We start from the raw sequence: 7,992 nt of genomic DNA on the forward strand, positions 1-7,992 counted from the left end.
GGGAGGGGATGGAGAAGCTGTGGGGGGTGGGGGGAAGCTGTTGGGGGGATGGCAGAGGGAGGGGAGAGGGGCTGGAATAGGCAATGTACATGTATGAAATTATAAAATAACAAAATGCATTAATAAATTAAAAAAGAACAAGCTGAACTGTTTTGATCTTTCACCATAAACCAAATGACCACTTCTTCAACTAAGAGCAGTAACAGGGCCATGTCATAAAACTTGCTCTAAAGAGAGGTTTTCAGTGTCCTTAACTCTGGTGAGAAGACCTGAGGAGGACAGGATTGCCTCCTGCTTTAAGGCACAGGTAGACAAGTAGCTGTCCATGTTATGGTTTCAAACCAGAAAATATTCTCTCTCTCTCTCTCTCTCTCTCTCTCTCTCTCTCTCTCTCTCTCTCTCTCCCCACCATCCCACACTTACTATATACATACACATTCACGAGTGTGCATGTGGGCGTGAACACACACACACATACAGACAGAGAGAGAGAGAGAGAGAGAGAGAGAGAGAGAGGAAGAGAAAGAGAGAGAGACATGCATACACACTTGTCTTGGAATGCCAGGACCCCGGCACGGAGGCGATGTTGTTGGTATTTCTGGGCCATCCTCAGAGTGCACACACACACACACAGTGTACGTGCATACTTGTCTTGGAATGCCAGGACCCTGGCACAGAGGCGATGTTGTTGGTATTTCTGGGCCATCCTCAGCTTGTTCCAAAAAGAAAGTGATTCATTTCTGCCCTTTAGGAACCAGGAATGGTTCTTACATTGTAAAGTCTTGGCAAAGGTTTCCTCTTCACAATAGGCAGGGGGAAAAGGCTGCATTAGCTACCATCTGTCAATGATAAACCCTTCAAAACTCGGAATGGCACCAAGCTAAAACATGAAGTGTAAACATGAATAATCACTCATTCTGTGTATAGCCCTGTTAGGTTAGGCAGAGGCGACCTCACACTGCCTTCATTCTTATTTCTTAGTGACATAAAAATATTTCATCTCTTCTCATGTATCTTAGTCCTTTCCTATTAGTTACCAAAATTAAAATGCTTTGACAAATGACTATTTATGTTACATTGATACATGACTTATCCATTAGTAAATATCAATGTTCAATGTCAGGAATTAAAACTAGTACTGTGGATTATAATAAGACTTCTAACATTACTAAACAAAATCTCTGGGAAAATTAACACATCAGCATGTTTTAGCTGTAAACTACACAATTCCAACTGAATGTGGTTTAAAAGCCTAAGTAGTGAGAGGCTCTGGGGGAACATATGGCCTCTGGTCGGAAAGCGCCTTTACTTAGGTCTCTAAGTCTGTCACTAAAATGCACTCACTCTTTGTGCAACTTATCTCTGCTCCTGGATGAAAACTCAAGTAGTCAACTCACGGTAGTTCTCATAACTCTGAGGACAGATAGGGAGGGAGGGAGATGATAGGAAAACAGATATTACATGAGACAGAGAGACAATAGATTGATAGATGATAGATAATAGGTAGATGATAAATATGTATTAATAGAGAGATAGATTAGATTGATGATAGTAGATAGATTGATAGATGAAAGATTGATGATAGATAAATGATAGATAGTAGATAGGTAATAGTTATGTATTAATAGATTATATTGATAATAGTAGATAGATAATAGTAGATTTACAGATAGATGAGAGATAGATAGATGATAGATTGATAGAAGATAGATTGATTGATAGTAGATAGGTGATAGATTGATAGATGATAGGAAGATAATGAGATAGGAAAATATGCAGATAGATGATGGCTTGCAAAAATTTAATATTAGAAAACATAGCCAAGCTTCATAATTCACAATTAAATGTAATCATGACAGCTCAGCATGTTATTTTAAGTTAGAATATCCCTTCTTAACTCTAGAAGCAGAGGCTAGAGAACTGCTTCAGTATATGAGTTCAAAGCGAGACTGGGCAGCATAGCCATACCTCATCTCTGGAAAGACAAGCAGACAATAACAAAAAGAAGGAAACCTTTCCTGGATGGTGGAGGATGCTCAGAGGCAGAACAATGAGAAGCCCTGAGCCTGTTCAGTTCTCTTCTCCATCCCTTTAAGGGGCCAAGGCAACAGGGAGAGAAAGGGTATGGTGAAGGATACAATAATCCTCGCCTGCCTGTCACTGTTCTCTGATTGTGCTAGACTGAGTCAATGAGGGGGGCCGGGTCTTGTCCTCCAGACGTAGTTTGTTCAGAGACCTTGTCAGGGGCAATGTCAAATCTATAAAACTAGGACGTGCCTTCATTCCTTTTGTCACCAGACTGTCAAAAGCCGCTCCAGTCTCTCTCAGGTGTAGCCTGTTGACCTTCTAGATCATTCTTCACATTGTATAAGATTTAAATTGGATCCAACCTCTGGGATATCTTAGGCCTCCATACTCTACAACCCTACCTAATCTTTGGTGTCTTAGTCCATTTAGGCTATAACGAAGTGCCACAGGCTGGGGGTGCTGAGGCGTTTAAGCAACAGAGATTTATTTCTGGCAGTTCCAGAGCCTGAGAAGTCTAAGATCCAGGTGTTGGAAGATGCAACATGTCGCACAGACTAGCTCCTTGTAAGTGATTGGATGCCATCTTCTTGCTTCTCAGTGTGGTTGAAGGGACCAGTAGGCCCCCTCAGACCTCCTTTTTGGGAGTATTGATCACATTCATGAAGGCTCATCTCTCATAATCTAACCACATTCCAAAGGTGGCACCTCTTAGAGCCGTCAGCTGGGGGGTTATCTTCTTCTGGATTCTGCACACACACACACACAGGCACACACATACATATGCACCACATATACACACAGGCACACAGTACACACATATACATGCACACATATACACACATATACATGCACCAATACATACACACGGGCACACAGTACACACATACATACACATATACACTCATTTACACAAATATACATACACACACAAGCACACAGTACACACACACACAGGCACACACATATACATGCACCACATACACACACAGACACACAGTACACAATACACATGCACATATATACACACATATACATGCACCACATACACACACATACACACAGGTACACAGTACACAATACATACACACATATACATACACACACTCAAGCACACAGTACACACATACACATGCACACATATACACACATATACATGCACCACATACACATACACAGGCACACAATACACACACACATGCATACAGGCACACATACACACACACATACACATGTACACAGGCACACATACACACAGACACACACATACACACATATATATACATGCACACAGGTACACATACACGCACACACATGCACACAGGCACACATACACACACATACACACACACAGGCACACATACATACACACACACATATATACATATACACACACCACATACATATACACACATACACACACACATGCATACAGGCACACATACACACACACATACACATGCACACAGGCACACATACACACACACATACACATGCACACAGGCACACATACACACACACACATATATATATGTACACAGGCACACATATACACACACACACACATATATATATACATGCACCACATACACACAAGCTAGGGAGGGAGGTACATCGTCTTTTTAATAAATCTTAAGTGATTATTGTTCAAAATGCTCAGATTTTTATTGCTAAGTTTAATTTTTTTCCCAGTGATCAAAAACAAAATTTTACTTTTTTAACTATTTTAGTAAGAAAAGAGAAATTTGATGACTTCTTTTTGAGTCAGACTTGGTCTTGAACTTGTGTTTTATAGTCCAGGTTAACCCCACCCTTACGATTCTCCTGCATCAGTCTTCCAAATGCTGAATTACAGGCATATTGCACTCAGCTTGAATAGTTCTTTATAAAGGATTTCAACAATAATTTATAAAATGTTATCAAATATTTTAACAATACTATTCATTTTCATTATGTCACTACATGGACAACACATACTTATAAAAGTAAATATTAGCTTAAATTCCAACATGTCAAATTTTTAATTAGCAATAATTATACCTTGGATAAATCTCATTGGCTACAATACTGCCACTGTGGAAAGCTTCATTAAGCCAAAGACAAATAATCAAGTCAGAGGAAATGTTTGCAGCACGGGACGAAATGCGGCTCTGTGTTATATCCAAGGAACTCTCACTAAACTTAAATATGACGTATGCTTATGACCGTTTAGAAATGCAAACGAGGATTCCCCTTCCCCCCCCCAAGACTAAGAGAGAAGTAATTATATAAACATGATATGAAAGATGGCTCTGCGGTGAGCAGCATGCTAGCTGCTCTTCCAGACGACCCCATTCAATTCCCAGCACCCACATAGCAGCTGACAACCCTCTATGACTTCAGTTCTGGGGAGGTGACCCATGGGCATAATATACAGACATACATGAAGACAAAGCACTCATACTACACACAAAATAAAATAATAATAATAATAATAATAATAATAATAATAATAATAATAATAATATAATGATAATAGTACTTCACATCAGAGTGAATAACACTTTTCCCACGGCTATAAACAAGCTCGTTGAAAATCTATACTTTGAAATTGTTATTATCACATGCTAATGGCATGAAGGAAGATGTTTCAATAGGGTGGCTCTATTCTGGTTTTGTTTATCTTGTTAACTCTGAATGTGGAGGCAAGAAGATCAGGAGTCCAAGGTCATCTTTGACTGCATAATGAGTTGGAGGCCAGCCTGGTCTTCATGAGGTCTTGTCTTAAAAATAAAATGAAATTAGTAGACAAGTAAACCCCCCTTTCTCTTTTCTATTGCCAATACCAGATTTCCAGCAGGTGAAGGCTGGGCCAGGAGCTCTTTCAGGTTTTCTCCCTCTGTCAACCTCCCCTTCCCCAGGTCAATTCTACCAATAGGCATCCCCCAGACCCCCAAGCCATAAACTTAGCCCATCTTCAACTCCACTGCAGGTTATAACCTTTATTAAAAAATAAAAACAAGTCGGGCAATGGTGGCGCCCGCCTTTAATCCCAGCACTTGGGAGGCAGAGGCAGGTGGATTTCTGAGTTCAAGGTCAGCCTGGTCTACAGAGTGAGTTCCAGGACAGCCAGGGCTACACAGAGAAACTCTGTCTCAGGAAAAACCAAAAATAAATAAATAAATAAATAAATAAATATAAAAACAAACCTAAGCACCTGGGTGTCATCCACAGAAAGTCTGATTTAATTGTTGTGGAGCCATCCCCAGGTACCAGGACTTTTAATAACTACAGATTATTTTAATAATATACAGCCTGAACTGGGAGCCACTGTTTGACCATGTTCTTACAATTCTCTCATAGGTAGACTTGAGGCTCCCCCAGGACCTGGGCCTGACCTTGCTACCATGCAGTTTGCATTCTGGCACCCCACAATGGCAGGCACATACGCTACTCCATAGATTAAAATGGTGTATGGTGCTCCACCTCTCAAAAGGGTTTGGGGTGGGATTTACAAATTTGCTGCGTCTCTTCTGGGACCGGTTCACCACTTCAACCCCCAGCAGCCAAACCCAGCAGGATGCTAACACAGTTTAAGGCCTCTTCCAGGCTCTCCGCTTTGATGTGAGCTGGGACGATTTGGGGGATGGGGGGCTGTCTAGCAGATAGTTCCTCCTCTCACCAGCGTTGGAAGCTCAGGACCTAGTCCCAGACCTTGTTTACCAGCTTCTGGGGGTCTCAGAGAACAAACAATGGGGTTTTCTCTTAGAAAGGGAAACTCCTACAGTGAGACCCAGCTAGGGGATTCTGTGCGCTCTGAGCAAGAGGGGCGCAGCGCCTTGGGTAGCTCAAAGCTGGCTTCTCCGGAGTTTCGCGCAGCACTTGGGACTGGACCGCAACTCGGAGCTCTCAAATCATAGAGCCAATACGAAATTTTGTTTAATTAAAAACGTTTACACACAATCTATTTTGATCATGTTCTTTCTACTTCTGTTACTAAACTTTTAAAGCCCTTCTAATTGCGTGCCTATAGCAAACGCGCTGGCCTTCCCAGGCTCCAATTTCAAGATGTATTTTAAGTGAAAACTGAAAAAAGGTGCGGGTACAAAAGCGAGCGGGTGGGCAGACAACCCGAGGCTATATGGTAGCCTCTGAAAGGAAAAACGATCGGAAATGAATCCTGTTTGCCTAGGGTTCTGGACACAAGGAGAAGCAGTAACCAGGCGACAAAAATGAAAAAGAAAAACAGAAAAAAAAGAAGGGGGAGAGGAGGAGGAGAAGGAGACAAGAAAAGAAAGGAAGAAACTTCTGCCAAGTATTGCCAAGTACATTTTATGTATATATTAAATTTATATTTTTTAACGTGTTAGTACATATAACATATTGTATTTTTGTTAGCTTCTCCAACTGTTGTGGACTCCAAGGCATCTAGTCACCATCTGCCATGGAGGCAGGAAAACAAAACAAAACAAAACAAAAACAAAAACAAAACACTTCACTGAGATAGTCAGGGTCCTGTTTCTCGTACCTTTTCAATCCAGATGGGCTAGGTGGGCGTTTGTGGGGGATGGTAAAAGGGGTGCTCTAAAATTGGTGTGCGTTCAAAGATGTAAGCCGTGAGGTGTGCTCTGGCCCCCATCCTGCACAGTGGACTTAAGTACTGGAAACCTAGGCTCCAGCCCAAGGCTGTAACTGACCCCCCACCCCGCCGCCTCCCCACACTGCTGGAGCAGACCCCGAGTAAGAGCCGGTTGCCCAGCCTGGCGCTCTACCAGTGCGGAAAGGAGCTGGCTTAACCGCTTCTGCGCCACCACAGCACCGTGCAGGCGGGAACCCTTACCAGCTGCAGAATTCCGGGAACTGGGCAAAGCCTCTGGTTGGCTTCCCTGCTGTCAGCCTCAGGCTAAGAAACTTGGAAGAGAAATCCCAAGATCCCCACCCTACCTAGCCTAGGAGTAAGCCTTGGGGTTGGAGGTAGGGACCCCTGGCTGGGAGAGGGAAGAGAAAGGGAAAGATGGAGGGAGGGTCAGAGAGTGAACTGGCTTTGCATCCCTGCAGCCTCCTTTGCAAACCCCCCACAACATCTCCAGGCCTCCTCTATTTCTTCCTTCCTTCTTTCCTTCCTTCCTTCTTTCCTTCCTTCCTTCCTTCCTTCCTTCCTTCTTCCTTCCTTCCCTCCTCCCTCCCTCCCTCCCTCCCTTCCTTCCTTCCTCCCTCCCTCCCTCTCCCCCTCTCTCTTTCTTTTCTCCTTCCTTCCTTTCTTTTTTGTGGGTTGGTTTGCTTGTTTCTGTTAAGGGCTTCAGAGCTTGAAGGGAAAGCAAAGCTGGCTCCCTGGTTTCCGGCTCTGCCTAGCCTTACTACCTTAGTAAGAGCCTTACCGCCCAGCTCTTACTAGCCTTGGACACCGTCCACTGGTCACTTCACATCACCTACCCTCAGCCTCTTTACCCCTGAAACAGGGTCTCTTGTGCATGAAATGGTGAAGGTATCTGACACAGGTAAAAGGAGAGACTTCATAGGAGAAGGTGTGCCAAGACCTTGGCCTAGCTCCAGCTGGCCGAGCAGTCCCTTCATGTTAAAGTTATTTCTAGCTTGGAGTAAACTGGAGTTATAGACCCCTCATTGTGTGGCACATCTGTAATCTAAGTATTTGAGGGGGCAGAGAGATCTGAAGTTGCAGGCTAACTTGGGCTACATAGTGAGATCCTGACAAAATACACATATATACATATGTATGAACACATATACATAGTTATGGGTTGCAGTTGATCCCAAAGAATGGGCAGTGGGACTTAGGGATATAGCTTACTTGGCAGAATGCTTGCCAGGATGCAGGGGACCCTGGATTCCACCCTAGTGCTGTATAAAAATAGGGTCAGGATCACTACAAAATAAAGAATGGTCACCGAATGTTGTCAGTTTGTTTTCTCCCAAAGCCACACACACCCTCAGGTCCCCCAAACCCAAGGACTCACACTCCACCCCTCC

The 7,992-nt window shown here is 43.2% G+C and overlaps 1 pseudogene; it reads right to left on the bottom strand.

Annotated features, from left to right (window-relative positions):
- Positions 1–4,000: 4,000 nt before the first annotated feature.
- LOC116074185 lies at positions 4,001–4,110 on the bottom strand (annotated as a pseudogene).
- Between the last annotated feature and the right edge of the window lie 3,882 nt (positions 4,111–7,992).

This window comes from Mastomys coucha, unplaced genomic scaffold, assembly GCF_008632895.1.
Source record: "Mastomys coucha isolate ucsf_1 unplaced genomic scaffold, UCSF_Mcou_1 pScaffold23, whole genome shotgun sequence".
Lineage (NCBI taxonomy): Eukaryota > Metazoa > Chordata > Mammalia > Rodentia > Muridae > Mastomys > Mastomys coucha.